The sequence below is a fragment of the Gekko japonicus genome, unplaced genomic scaffold, assembly GCF_001447785.1.
Source record: "Gekko japonicus isolate JY-2015 unplaced genomic scaffold, Gekko_japonicus_V1.1 scaffold652, whole genome shotgun sequence".
Classification (NCBI taxonomy): domain Eukaryota; kingdom Metazoa; phylum Chordata; class Lepidosauria; order Squamata; family Gekkonidae; genus Gekko; species Gekko japonicus.
Genome location: NW_015173143.1, coordinates 89,519 through 102,969, shown reverse-complemented (window position 1 = coordinate 102,969; position 13,451 = coordinate 89,519).

Sequence of the window (13,451 nt, the reverse complement as noted above, 5' to 3'; positions counted from 1 at the left end):
GTGGCACATCAGGGAACACTAATACTTTAAAATCTTTAAAAGGTAGGAAGCCTCTGGCTCTCGCCTCGTCTTGTATTTTTTTTCTTGGTTCTCCAGTCGGCAACTTGGATGATTAGATCTCTTGGGGCAGTATGTTTCGGGTTGAGGGGAGCCCCCAGCCGGAATGCTTTTAAAATGATCGGAGCTACTCCCGCCTCAAGTTTAAAGACTGAAGCCAACCAGTTAGTCACAAAGCAGATTAGATCCATGTTCTCCTCCTCGCCCTCCGGCAGCCCTCTTAATTTCAGATTTAACTGTTTCATTTGCAACTCGAGAGTTAAGAGCCGTTCCCTCAGGTTTAGTTCTCTTTCCTGTATCTCTCTAACGTCTTTCTTGAGCGCTGAGCTCATAGTGATAGCCTTTTCGGCCGTTTTTGCCAATTTTTCTGAGGAGGATTGCATTAATGAAAGCTGCTCCCTTATCGGCTGTATTTGATCGCTTAAGCGTTTTTCCATTCTTTCTAACTGACCTGATAAATCTTGTTTAGCTAAGGCTTCTAATAAGCGTACAAACTATTTGTCGTCCACCATCTTAGGTTTTTCCGTCTCGGCCGCTTTCCTGTCGGTTCTGCTTAGTCTGGGAGTGAAAAAGTCTTGTGGCAATTTAATGGTTTTTTTGGTGTCCTGAGAGTTGCTGCCACCGTTTTTCGGCATAATCTGGTAGTTTTACAAGTATGAAGGTTGAAGTGATTACTGTGAGGGCGGGAAGGGAGGAAGAGCGCGAAAATCAAACGACCGGCATCTTACCTGGCGTCACCATGCCCCCCCCGCTCCCTCTTCTTCACTTTCTTTGTTGCTGTCCTTTTCCTCCACTTCTACTTCTCCTGTTGGACGACTATGTTGATGCAAAAATTCACGTGCCTTTTCAACAGAGTCTATTTTTTTCTTTCTTGTCCGTAAATTTAAAGATTGCGCCTTCAGGTATAATCCATCTGTAGGGGATGTTGTTCTTCTGTAGAAATAATACCAAGTCTCTATATTTTCTTCTTTTCCTTCTTATTTCAAACGGGATGTACTTCAACACTTTTATTTCTTTGTCTTTGATTTTCAAGGTAGATCCATTTGTCACTTTGAGAATTTGATCTCTCACTTGTCTTCTGGAGAATCTTATTATCACTTCCCCTGGCAGATTATTCTTTCTTGTAAATTCTGGATACGACCTATAGATTGTATCAATTTCGCTTTGTAATATATCCTTTTTTATATCTGCCATAGGGCCTAATAAATCACACACAGTCTGTTTCAGATTCTCTCCCTTCTCTTCCGGGACACCTTGAAATCTTAAGACATAGCTTGCTCTTTCCATTTGCAGCTGTAACACATGAGACTCCTCCATCAGTCTCTTTTTTTCCATTGCCTGCAGTTGTTTTTTAAGCTTCTTAGTATTGGCATCCACCTTTTTCACTTCACGTACCTTTTTTTCTGGTTTTTTGGCTATCTCAGTTAATTGGGTTTGCTGTGCATCGAATTTTTGATGCAGTGCCATGACTTGTTCCAGCAGAGGGCGTAGTGCTTCCGTCAGCATCTTTTGCAGCTCTGTAGTTGTGTCCTGTCTAGGCACAAAATTCGCTGGGTTGGCAGTTCCGGCAAGAAGCTTAGGTTTCACATGCTTGTCTTTCTTATCCTTTCTCGTGGGAAATTGTACTTTTTGCAAAAAGTTATCACAGTCTCTGGCACTCTTATATCAGCCTGGTAAGTTCTTAAATGCTTTTTATTTCAGTCCATCTTGCTTCGGTAGCCCACCCCCCTTTTCGTAATGGCTCAAAGTTCACTTAGTCTTTCTTAGTGGGGGAGAGTTCCCTCCCCCCTCGCTTTCAAAGGGGAGGTTTTCAGCTCAATCTTCGATGTTTTTCACTTAAACGTTAACTCACATTTCAATGATAAATCTGCTTTCGTTTTCAATTTGCTTGGCCACCAAACGCTTGTTCCGGTGTGCGATTTCTAGTTCCCATTTGGGACGCTCCACAGTAGGACCTTCGGGGCATGGAGAAGCCCCCTTCACCGGCAGGGTTGCCAGAGGAAGAGCTTAGCGCCCCATGGCTGGGAGCCCAACGTGAGGGCTCTGGGGGTGGCGTGGACAGTCGTGCTCCCTCCCCACCACGGGCTCTGGCAGCCGTCTCCCGGAGCTCCGGGAGAAAGCGGCCGCCGTGGCGAACACCAAAACCGGAATGCAGTCCCTTTAAACACCTTCCAGGTGAACTCACTGCTTCGAGAAGACATTTAAAGGGACCACGATGCCTTTAAATGCCTTTTTTCCTCCCCCGTTGGAAACAAGGGAGGATGGAAGTGGCTCTGTTGGGCGGTCCAGTTTAAACCAAACTACTCAGCAGAGCCTCAGCAGAACTCCTGGGTAGGCTTTGTTGAAAACGCTGATTAAATACTTAAAAGCCTGTAACACTTTGGTAAATAAGAAAGTGATAGGGCGGGCCTCATAATGGTTTGGGTTTAAATGTGGAGCGGATCATGGGTCACTACTGTGATCAGAGTAGAGCAGCACACGTTGCAGTTTCTAAGCAATGCACCATAGGTTCAGAAAGCTATTTCCTGGGATGAGTTGGGCAAAGTATTCCTTCTCAGTAAGCTATTCATGAGATGTTTGAGTCTAAAGTCTTCTCCAAGCTTTGTACAAGGCACAATTGTAATACAAAAGAAACCCTAAGGTAGGGTGCAGCAGCGCATGGTCCTACAGCCAAATGTGGCTTAGTACAAAACCAAATACGGCTCTTCGAAAAAGAAAATGAAATCTTAAAGTATATTAGGAGAAAGGGGTTTGGTTTTTTTACAGAAACAGAAATGAAAAGTTACTAGTGATCCATATGCAAATGTATGCTACTGCGCTAAAACAATCTTGCAGGGTGGTGCTGTGTATCCTTATCATTTATTGTGAGTCTTTATGTTTGCCATTTCCTAACAAAGGACACAGAATGAGTGTTTTGGCTGTGGAGGCTTTACGGATTACTAATCAACACGTAAATTGGAAATGCAAGTAGCCTTTCTTCTACTAATGCTTTGTTGATTTCTTGCTCTGAATTTTGATATAGCTAGGCTCTTTAATCAAAAAAGGTTGCTGACTCCTGCCCTAGGGTTTCACAACATTTATGACTCTTATCAGTTGAAACTAGCAAAGTGCATTGATCTGCCTCATGATCTCTTACTGTGTTCTCTGGGTTGCAGTAGCTTTTCACAATGCCAGATCTGCAGATGTGCACAACTACACTGCACTAACGTCACAGCCAACATCAGCTTAAAATGAGTCATAATCATAGTTCCTATAAAGCAACTTCTTGACAACAGATAAATCAAGTTAGGCAATCTGTGACTAGACAGTAAATAAGAAATGTGATTTAAATTAAGAGTTTATACTGGGGACACGCAAAAGAAAGCCTGATTCAAAGTGAGGATGTATCTAATTTAGAAACATGTTGGTAGGGCTGCCAGGCCTCCCACCAGTGTTCTCTCTAAGCTGAGTTAGTGTGAGCTGGCTCACAGTTTTTTAGCCTCTGGCTCACACATTTTTGTCTTAGCTCAAGAAGGATGGCTCCAGAGCAAGCTAATTTATGCAGCAGCCAAATCGCTTTCTCACAACTTTAATGCCAGTAGCTCACAAAGTAGAATGTTTGCTCACAAGACTCCACAGCTTAGAGGGAACACTGCCTCCCACTATGGCGGAAGACCTACCAGCATCCCTGGTTGCACACCACTGCTCTGAGCAGCAGTGAGGGGGGGGAAATGATGTACACAGTGTAGTTCTAGGAATCACCAGAAACTCTATAGTAAAACCATAATGTTTCCAGTGATATCTATCTGACCTTGACTGGGAGCAGATACAAAGTGTGTTTCTTGCATGCACACAGTCCCAGAGGACAGAATAGTTCAGGCCACCAGGATCCATGGCTATACAGAACTAGAAACTATTCCCAAAGCCAGAGTGAAAGCATTTGTTGTTGTTGTTCAGTTGCACAGTCAAGTCCGACTCTTCACGACCCCATGGACCACATCATGCCAGGCCTTCCTGTCTTCCGTCGTGCTCCAGATGCTTAATTTCATGTTCGTTGCCTCAATAACACTGTCTAACCATCTCATCCCTTGCCATCCCCTTCTTCTTTGACCTTCAGTCTTTCCCAGCATCAGGGTCTTCTCCAGTGAGTGCTCCCTTCTCATTTGGTGGCCAAAGTATTTGAGCTTCAGTTTTATTATCTGGCCTTCCATGGAACAGTCAGGGTTGATTTCTTTTAGGATTGACTTATTTGCTCTCCTTGCAGTCCAGGGGACTCTCAGTAGTCTTCTCCAGCACCATAATTCAAAAGAATCTATTCTTCGACGCTCGGCCTTCCTCATAGTCCAACTCTTGCAGCCATACAGTACTACTGGGAATACCATTGCTTTTACCATGCGGACTTTTGTTGGCAGGGTGATGTCTCTACTTTTTATTATGCTCTCAAGGTTTGCCATCTCTTTCCTCCTAAGGAGCAGGTGTATTTTAATTTCATGGCTGCAGTCACCATCTGCAGTGATCTTGGATCCCAGGAACGTGAAGTCTGTCACTGCTTCCATGACTTATCCTTCTATTTGCCAAGGAGTGATGGGGCCGGATGCTATGATCTTAGGTTTTTTGATGTTGAGTTTCAAGCCAACCTTTGCACTCTCCTCTTTTACTTTCAGCAAGAGGCTCTTTAGGTCCTCTTCACTTTCTACCATTAGAGTGGTATCGTCTGCATATCTGAGGTTCCTGATGTTTTCCCCAGCAATCTTAATTCCCGCTTGTGATTCATCCAGGCCGGCATTTTGCATGATGTACTCTGCATATAAATTAAATAAGCAAGGGGACAATATACATCCTTGTCGTACTCCTTTTCCTATGCTAAACCAATCAGTTGTTCCATATCCTGTTCTAACTGTCGCTTCTTGACCCTTATACAGGTTTCTCAAGAGACATGTAAGGTGGTCTGGTACTCCCATCTCTTTAAGGACTTGCCATACCACTGTAATGACAGAAAGTGAAGAGGACCTGCTGAAGGTAGAAGAAAGCATTTGGCAGGGTGTAAATGCTGAACACAGCTGTAGTATACAGAACCCACTCTTTAAGAGACCGGTTCTAAGTGGAACTCCATCTCTTCACATGAATGGGTGTGTCTTCTGGAATATACTAGTTGGAACTGGGTTGTTGGTAGTTAGTTAACGTTGCCATCCCCCCCCCCCGATGGGGGCAGGGGTTCCTCCGATTTCGGAGGGCCCAATCTGCCACCGGCCAGCTAGCTGGCTGGCTGGCAGGGGGAGCCATGCTCCCAAAGAGCCCCACCACGCCAAACGTGCCTGGCATGATGATGTCATTGTGCTGGGCACGTCACACGGGATGCTCTAGCATTTGGTTAAAAACTCTATGGTGACCAGAGTGTTTTTAGCCAAATTCTAGAATGTCCCCTTCACTATGTGCCCGGTGTGATGACTGGAGCCTTCCACTGGCAGAAGGTAAGGATCTGGCAACCCTATGACTCCAGCCATTGTTAAGCCTATGTTTTTCCCTGGGTTGCTGTTCTGCACATTACAGAAAGCTTTGAAGACATCCTGCCTGCTGTGTCTCTCTGGCCTTAGGGCAGACCATTTACCCCCTCCCCTCCACAGTGAGTACACTTTACAGAGGAGAAAAACACCACACACAACAGTACTGACTATGATAATTCCCTTTTCCAAGAGGTATTCCAGATGGACAGCATATCTGTATGGCACTTATCTACCCATGCTCTGTCCCCCACCTAGGCTAGTCATCAACCTTCAGGTGGGACCTGGAGATCTCCCGGAATTACAACTGATCTCCAGATGACAGAGATCAGTTCCCATGGGTGAAATGGCTGCTTTGGATGGCATTATACCTTGTTGAGGTCCCTCCCCTTCCCAAAACCTACCCTCCCCAGGCTCCACCCCCCAAATCTCCAGGAATTTTCCAAACCAGAGTTTCCAACCCTATGGACTCTCCTCACCACCACCACCACCCCAGTCAGGTAGAAGAAGAAGAGATTGGATTTATACCCCTCCCTTTCACAACCCAAGGGAGTCTCAGAGTGGCTTACAAACTCCTTTCCCTTCCCCTCCCCACAAGAGACGCCCTGTGAGGTAGGTGGGGCTGAGAGAGCTCTGACAGAAACTGCTCTTTTTCAAGAACAGCTGTGCCAGAGCTTGTGACTGACCCAAGAGGTGACTGACGCAAGAGGTGGAATTTGCCCCTACAAGTCCAAGGCCACCACCCCGGGGCTCAGGGAGGCAAGAGAATGTCCCCCCCCCCGCGGGTGTTGCAGATGCCGCTGAGGACAGCGGTGGCGGCCATAACCTTTTAAAGAGCCCCTAAGGAGAGCTGGGGGAGCCAGAATGACCTCTCGCGTGTGATATCCGAGCGGCAACACTGCCGTGGACATCAGTGGCAACGCTGCTCGGACATGAGAGGTGGAATTTGCCCCTATGAGTCCAAGGCCACCACCCCAGGGCTCAGGGAGGCAGGAGAACGTTTCGCCCCGCCCCCCGCAGGCGTCGCAGCTGCTGCCGAGAACAGCGGCAACGGCCATAACCTTTTAAAGAGCCCCTAAGGAGAGCTGGGGGAGCCAGAATGACCTCTCGTGTGTGATGTGGAATTTGCCCCTACGAGTCCAAGGCCACCACCCCGGGACTCAGGGAGGCAGGAGAATGTTTCGCCCCGCCTCGCCCCCCGCGGGCGTCGCAGCTGTCGCCGAGAACAGCACCGGCCATAACCTTTTAAAGAGCCCCTAAGGAGAGCTGGGGGAGCCAGAATGACCTCTCGTGTGTGATGTGGAATTTGCCCCTACGAGTTTTTAGTCAGAATGACTTTATCTCTCTCTGGGTTTTTATGTTGAAATTTTCTGCTGCTGCTTACCACTGTCCCCATGTTATGTGCTGCTGTTGTACACAGGTAGTGATATTTATTATGTTTCCTCACCTGTGGACTTTTTAAATGGGATGGGTGGGGTAAAAATACTATAAATAAATAAATCATTGTCCACCGTTATGGCTGTTCACATAGTGTGTTATGTATTGGGATTGAATCATCCCTGATTGAATCACCCCAGAGACTGGCTGAACTTGGAGCACATGAACAACAGCCAACCAGGACTCTGGAATAAACCAATCAAGTAGTAATGTTATGTAAATAGCCTATCACTGGGAGTGGGGTGTGTTTGGCAGTGGCAATTGCATGCTATTTAAGAGAGCTGAGGCTCTGGAGTCTTGTCTTGTAGTTTTGCTGAAAACGCTGAATAAACCAGAGCTGATCACTGCAATGCATAGTGAATCACTGATGTGCAATGGTTCAGCATGCAAAAAAAGGAACAATTTCCCTCTATTCCCACCAGAGGACTGTTCTAATGGACATCTGCAGTGATGTGGCTATTCCACTTAGTACTGGATACCATGGGGAGTGATCTTATATCAGCCATGACTCTTGCTTACTACAATAGGTAAAGGTAAATTTTTAATCTCAAAAAGATGTATGAAATGGAATCCTCTGACAAGTTAGTTGAGTTCTTAAGTGGCAGGTATTTGATTACTAATGCTATTAGTAATACAGGCATGACCCAGGTTCCTTAGTGATTCAGTGGGAACCACACCTCCAGTCAGACACACAGCATATCTCCCAGCATGCTTAGTAGAAATTAGGAATAGGTCCTCACACATACAAACTGTTTTCCCTCAGGTAGTCCAGTTTTGGCCATAATATTTATGGGGGGGGGGGGGGAGAGATTACTACAGAACAGGTGCCAACAACCTCAGAAAATGCAAGCCCTATGTAATAATTCCTCAACTTTCTGACCTGGAATGTGTAACCATTTATTTATTTTTAATATTTGCATCTTGCCTCTTTCACAGCATAGCCACAGAGAAGGAGCCATAAATTCAGATAAACGGTTCTGAAAAGCATAACTGAAAGGACATACAGAAAAGTAGCCATATCTGCAGCAAAAACACCGTTGTAGCACCATAAAACAAGGGCCCTGTTTTCACCATTGCAAACTTCAGGTGGAGGAGACTGTTCTTCCGTGTTTGCTTGGTCGCTTGCCCCCTTACACTCTAGGCAGCATTTTCCAGTGCTGTGAATGCAACAACCAGTGACACCAAAATGGATTTTAGTTAACCACCCATTAAGAAAAAGGGCTTGGAGGAAAGGTTTGTGTACCAGTGTCACAGAGTGGGTATAATTCTGCTCCCAGTCACCATCCCAGTGGCTTGTCCATAAACAGTCTGACCTGCGGTTACTCAGTGGCAGCTGCTGGGGTGTGCTGAGTCTGCTGCTGGGATTGCTGGCCAGTGAACAGATCCTGCTGCTCCTACTACTGAAGGATCATATTTCCAGAAAAGTGTGAAAGGAGCCCTGACATTTTCTGTGGTGTCCCTGCTTCTCTCCTGTTGGTCTCTTGTTTCCCTTCCACCTGCAGTGCAGATGTGGAAGAGGTCAGTGCAGAATGTGATGTCAAAGAAACCTCTGGGTTTTCAGTAAGCGTGCACATGGCAGTGTTGAAATGTGATCCCAATCTCTTTAATCATTGGTGGTCATCAATATTAAATAGGCTTCCTGAGAATAAAAATATCACAATATTCTATAATAGATGGCAAATATTCTCGTTGGCTTATGCTAAATAACCACTGCTTTTTGAGAACTTGAATTTAAATTGGGATTTGACCAATATTTGTTCAGACTCTTTAAAACTAGTTAATGGGCTCCAGACGCATGTTATTTACTAAGTAAATTAACCATGGTTTGATATTTTGTGCTGCACATACAAAACTATACAAACCACTTCTAAAAGGCTTACAGGGGGGAAATATTTGACAACCTTGAGAGTTAAGGTGAAATTGTGGGTGAGATAGGTGGCAGACAACCTAACTTTTAAAAGCAATTACAAAACTGCATTCTGAGCAGGAAAACAACACATTTAATCTCATGCAAACTGGGGTGACTGATAAAGACCAAAAGCTGTAGGGTGGAGTAATCATCATGTGACACAGTCCCCTGGGAACAAACAAGAAAAAGGATGTGGAAAACATCTGAAAGACTAAGGCATGGCCTATAGAGAAAAGAATGTGAACTGTTAAACCAAACAGTGTCCTAACAAACTGATATGAGTCTGGGGAGGGGAGGGAGCTCAGCAGGCTATATAATGGCCACAGAGCCCGCCCTCCAAAGCAGCCGTTTTCTTCAAGTGAACTAATTGTGATCGTCTGGAGATCAGTTGTAATAGCGGGAGGTCTCCAGGTGCCACCTGAAGGTTGGCGACCCTAATTAGGACCGTCCATATGGCAACAGTTAAGTCAGGGGCCTTTTCTGAATTAGGTCCTGTCTAGGGTTGCCACGGTCTCATGCTACGGTGGGAGACCTCTCACCAGGGAACCAAGAGCCACCATGGGCCCCCGGGACAGACTCCACCAGCCCCCCATATGGCTCTGCTCCAAACCACATGTTTAATTTTGTAATGTTATATTTGTACATACATACAAGCATACATACATACATATGGGTACCAATATAGGATACACTTCTTACATCTGATGAAGTGAGTTGTGTTTCACAAAAACTTCATATCACAATCAATCTTTAAAAAGTAAATCAGTAAGAAATCTATTTAAATTTACCCTTGTACCTTCAGCTAGCACAAAAGCAGGAGCAAATTCATTATATAGTGGTGCTGGATCTGAAGTGCTGAGATCACCGGGATTGGTTTTGCTGAAATATTTTCTTTAAAGATTGTGTCTTCTGTCATATAGCATGAAGCTTAATGTCTGTGGTAGCACAGTGGCATTTACAAAGGGATATTAGATGGCTTACCAATACAACAACAACAACTCACTGCCTGAATAGTGTTTAAAATGTAATTAAATCTAATGGGGGGGAGCTCTCATTTCTGTTCCACATGTGTAACCACTATAAGTCAGCTTAACATTCTATTACTATGTATGTAAAGGAAGAATCCTTTTACTACTTTGATAGATCGTGAGGCAATATTAGCCCCCCACTGTAATATTAACAAGATTTTGCTGCTCTAGGTTGCCAGCCAGGCTAGGGATGACAAAATGAGACCAAGACTGAGAAATCAGGGGGTGGAATTAGAAAGTGGGCAAGAGAAATGAATGAAAATCATGAAAGGAAAAGAGCAAAGTGGAGAAAAGTGTGATGAAAAAGAGGAAGAGAAATTAAGAAAAGAGGAATGATTATTTTACTTTCTACAGTACACTACAGGAAAGATCTGGATGAGCAGGCAAAACCATGGAGCTGGGTGGAAGGAAGGAAAGGAAGGGGGAAACAGAATGCTGGAAAACACCCTCGTTAGGATGCTGCAGCCTGACGATGACACTTGCAGCCACGATCTCTGCTGGCTGGTCTTGCCTTGTTCCAGTGCTGGCTTGGTTGAAGAGTTTAGCAGGAGACGCAAGGGTTTGTCTCCTTTTAGCAGGGTTTGCGGAAAGGCAGAGAAAGCAGAAAGCAGAGTGAGGTACATAGAGAAAGGCACGTAGAGCAGACTGCTATCTACTGTGCCACTAGTGACTGCAGTGCCTGATAAATTCGTGTAATCTTGGGGGCCATGCCTATGGAGAGGGAGATTTTACCTAGAATCAATGGTATACCATAGAGTTCAAACTGTAGCTGCCATTCTCTAGCCACACAAGCTTCAAGACAAGATTAAACAAGCAACTGACAGAATGGAGCAGTTCTTCAAAGAAAGCACAAACTGAGCTAGAAATTGTTTGGTAGTTATATTTTTGAAGGGGAAATTACATATGGATAAAGCAAGGCCCAAATGGTGGTGGAAAGTGTCATCAAGTCATAGCTGACTTATGGCGATCCCGTAGGGTTTTCAAGGGGATGGGGAGGACTTACTGGCAGCAGGAGGGAGGCCCAGCCAACGCTGCAGCAACGTGTCTATGTCACTTCTGACGTGACCCAGACTGACATCATCACGCAGCAATGTCAGGATGACACTCCGGTATTTGGGGGAAAACTCTATGGTAAACTTCGTTTCTGCCATAGAATTTTTGCCCAAATACTAGAGTGTCACCTCAACATCACTGACATGATGATGCCACTTCCTGGTCACATCGGAATTGACATAGACATGTTGCTGCAACATCAACTGGGCTCTTTTTCTGGGTAAGTTCCCCCTGCCAGCCAGCTGATCGGTAGAAGGGCAGTGGTTACTGATGGTGGGGCACCCCCAGACTTATGGCAACCCCATAGGATTTTTGAGGCAACAGATGTTTAGAGGTGGTTTGCCATTGCCTCCCTCTGCATCATGACCCTGGTATTCCTCGGAGGTCTCCCATCCAAATACTAATTAGGCCATCCCTGCTTAGCTTCTGAGGTCTGACAAGACTGGGCTAGCCTGGGCTATCCGGGTCAGGGCAAGGCCCAAATACAATACCTTAAAGAAACGTCATGTTCACAATGCTAATAACTGAGAAAAACACCAACGCTACAGATATACAGAACATTTTCATGACAAAAATTTGCATCTTTGAGAGGCCAATGCAATCTTTATAACGATATTAGCATTTTAGAGCACATTACATAATATACTTAGCGTTCCTTACCACAATCCTGCAGTATCTTTATCTCCTGGTTGGCAGGGAGGAGGGCAATAGTGGTAGCTTCCAGGTGGGCCCTGGATATCTCCCAGATTTACAACAGATCAGAGATTGATTCTCCTGGATAAAATGGATGCTTTGGAGAGTAGACTCTATGGCACTATACCCGTCGAGGTCTCTCCCCTCCCCAAACTCCGCCCCTCTAGGCTTCACCCCCAAATCTCCAGGAATCTCCCAACCTGGAGTTGGCAAGTCTAGTGGAAATGGTGGCTTACTTAAGGCCATCCAGGAAGTTAATAATTAATTAGAGGTTTGAACTTCTTGGCTAACAATTCATATACTAAGCTATTCTGCTTTTACCATAAACATGGCACTTGTATACTGTCTCAGCTACACTATATACAGCAATGGGGCCAGTGCAAAACCAGGCTGTCATTTCATGTTGTCCTGAAGTAGTCTGGGTGAACAAGGACTTTTTAATATTTATTAGCTGACATTCTGCAATAACACATCTCAGTCCCTGTTGGATTTCAAGAGTTGTTTCTTATGGATATATAAGAACACAAGATGAATAGTCATAATTGTTACTGTGATATGAGAGCAGCAACAAAACGTTTGGAGCGGGAACTGTTACTTATCATTGTATGACATTTAACTGCTGCTTTTCATATTTTCAAAGGGAGAATGCCTGTTTTTGCCTCTTCTCTATCAACTTCCAGTATGACTTGAAACCTGTTGCATCCAATACCATCTAATCAAATTATGTATGGGCACTTGAACGAGTGAGTAAGCTGTTTTCTGAGTTAGTAATTGCAGGTGTTGGCTAATCAAGTTGCACATTGAGGTTTTTATCAAGAGAACATACAAGGAAAAGTTAAAAAACATTCCAGGTACAGAATGGGCTGAAATGTAAAATAATACTGCAAGCTTTTTAAAATGTACGGTGGCTAGGAGTAAGCTGAAGAGTGTAACTTTGTTTAGGACTGCCCTGTAAAACAGTCAGAGGATCAAGGGATGGTGACAGGGCAGCCACAGTGGAAACATGGAACATGCAGTTCCTTGAAGCTATCGAAAAAGTTGCCCCTCGCTGACCTACCCTTTTTGGGCAAAGTGATTGAGAAAGCAGTAGTAAACCAACTCCAAGTCTTCTTGAGAGCCAGTTTGGTGTAGTGGTTAAGTGCGCGGACTCTAATCTGGGAGAACCGGGTTTGATTCCCCACTCCTCCACTTGCACCTGCTGATGTGACCTTGGGTCAGTCGCAAGCTCTGGCACAGCTGTCCTTGAAAAAGAGCAGTTTGTGTCAGAGTTCTCTCAGCCCCACCCACCTCACAGGGTGTCTGTTGTCTCCTCCTCCTCCTCCTCCTCCTCCTCTTCCTCTTCCTCTTCTTCTTCTTCTTCTTCTTCTTCTAACTCATCTGCTCTTGACCCTTTTCTGTCCCTGGTTTCAGTCCAGGCTGTGGAACAGAGACGGCTCTGCTAGCTTTAGTTGATGGCCTCCATCTGAGTGTAAACAAAGGCCAAGCCCCTCTGTTGCTCTTATTGGGTTTATCTGCATCCTATGATACAGTAGATCATGTCATGTTGTTGAGGCACCTGGAGGCAGAAGTAGGTATCGGGATTTGTGCTGAACTGATTCAAGTCATTCCTCATGGACTGGATTCAAAGGATTGCTATTGGAAACCAGTTGTCATTAGTGTGAGACCTATCCTTTTGGGTTCCACAGGGCACAGTTCTAGCCCCCATGCTTTTTAATATCAATGTAAAGCCATTAGGACAAATCATTCATAGTTTGGGTGTTAAATGTCAGGGCTATTTTTGGGCAGGAACGCACA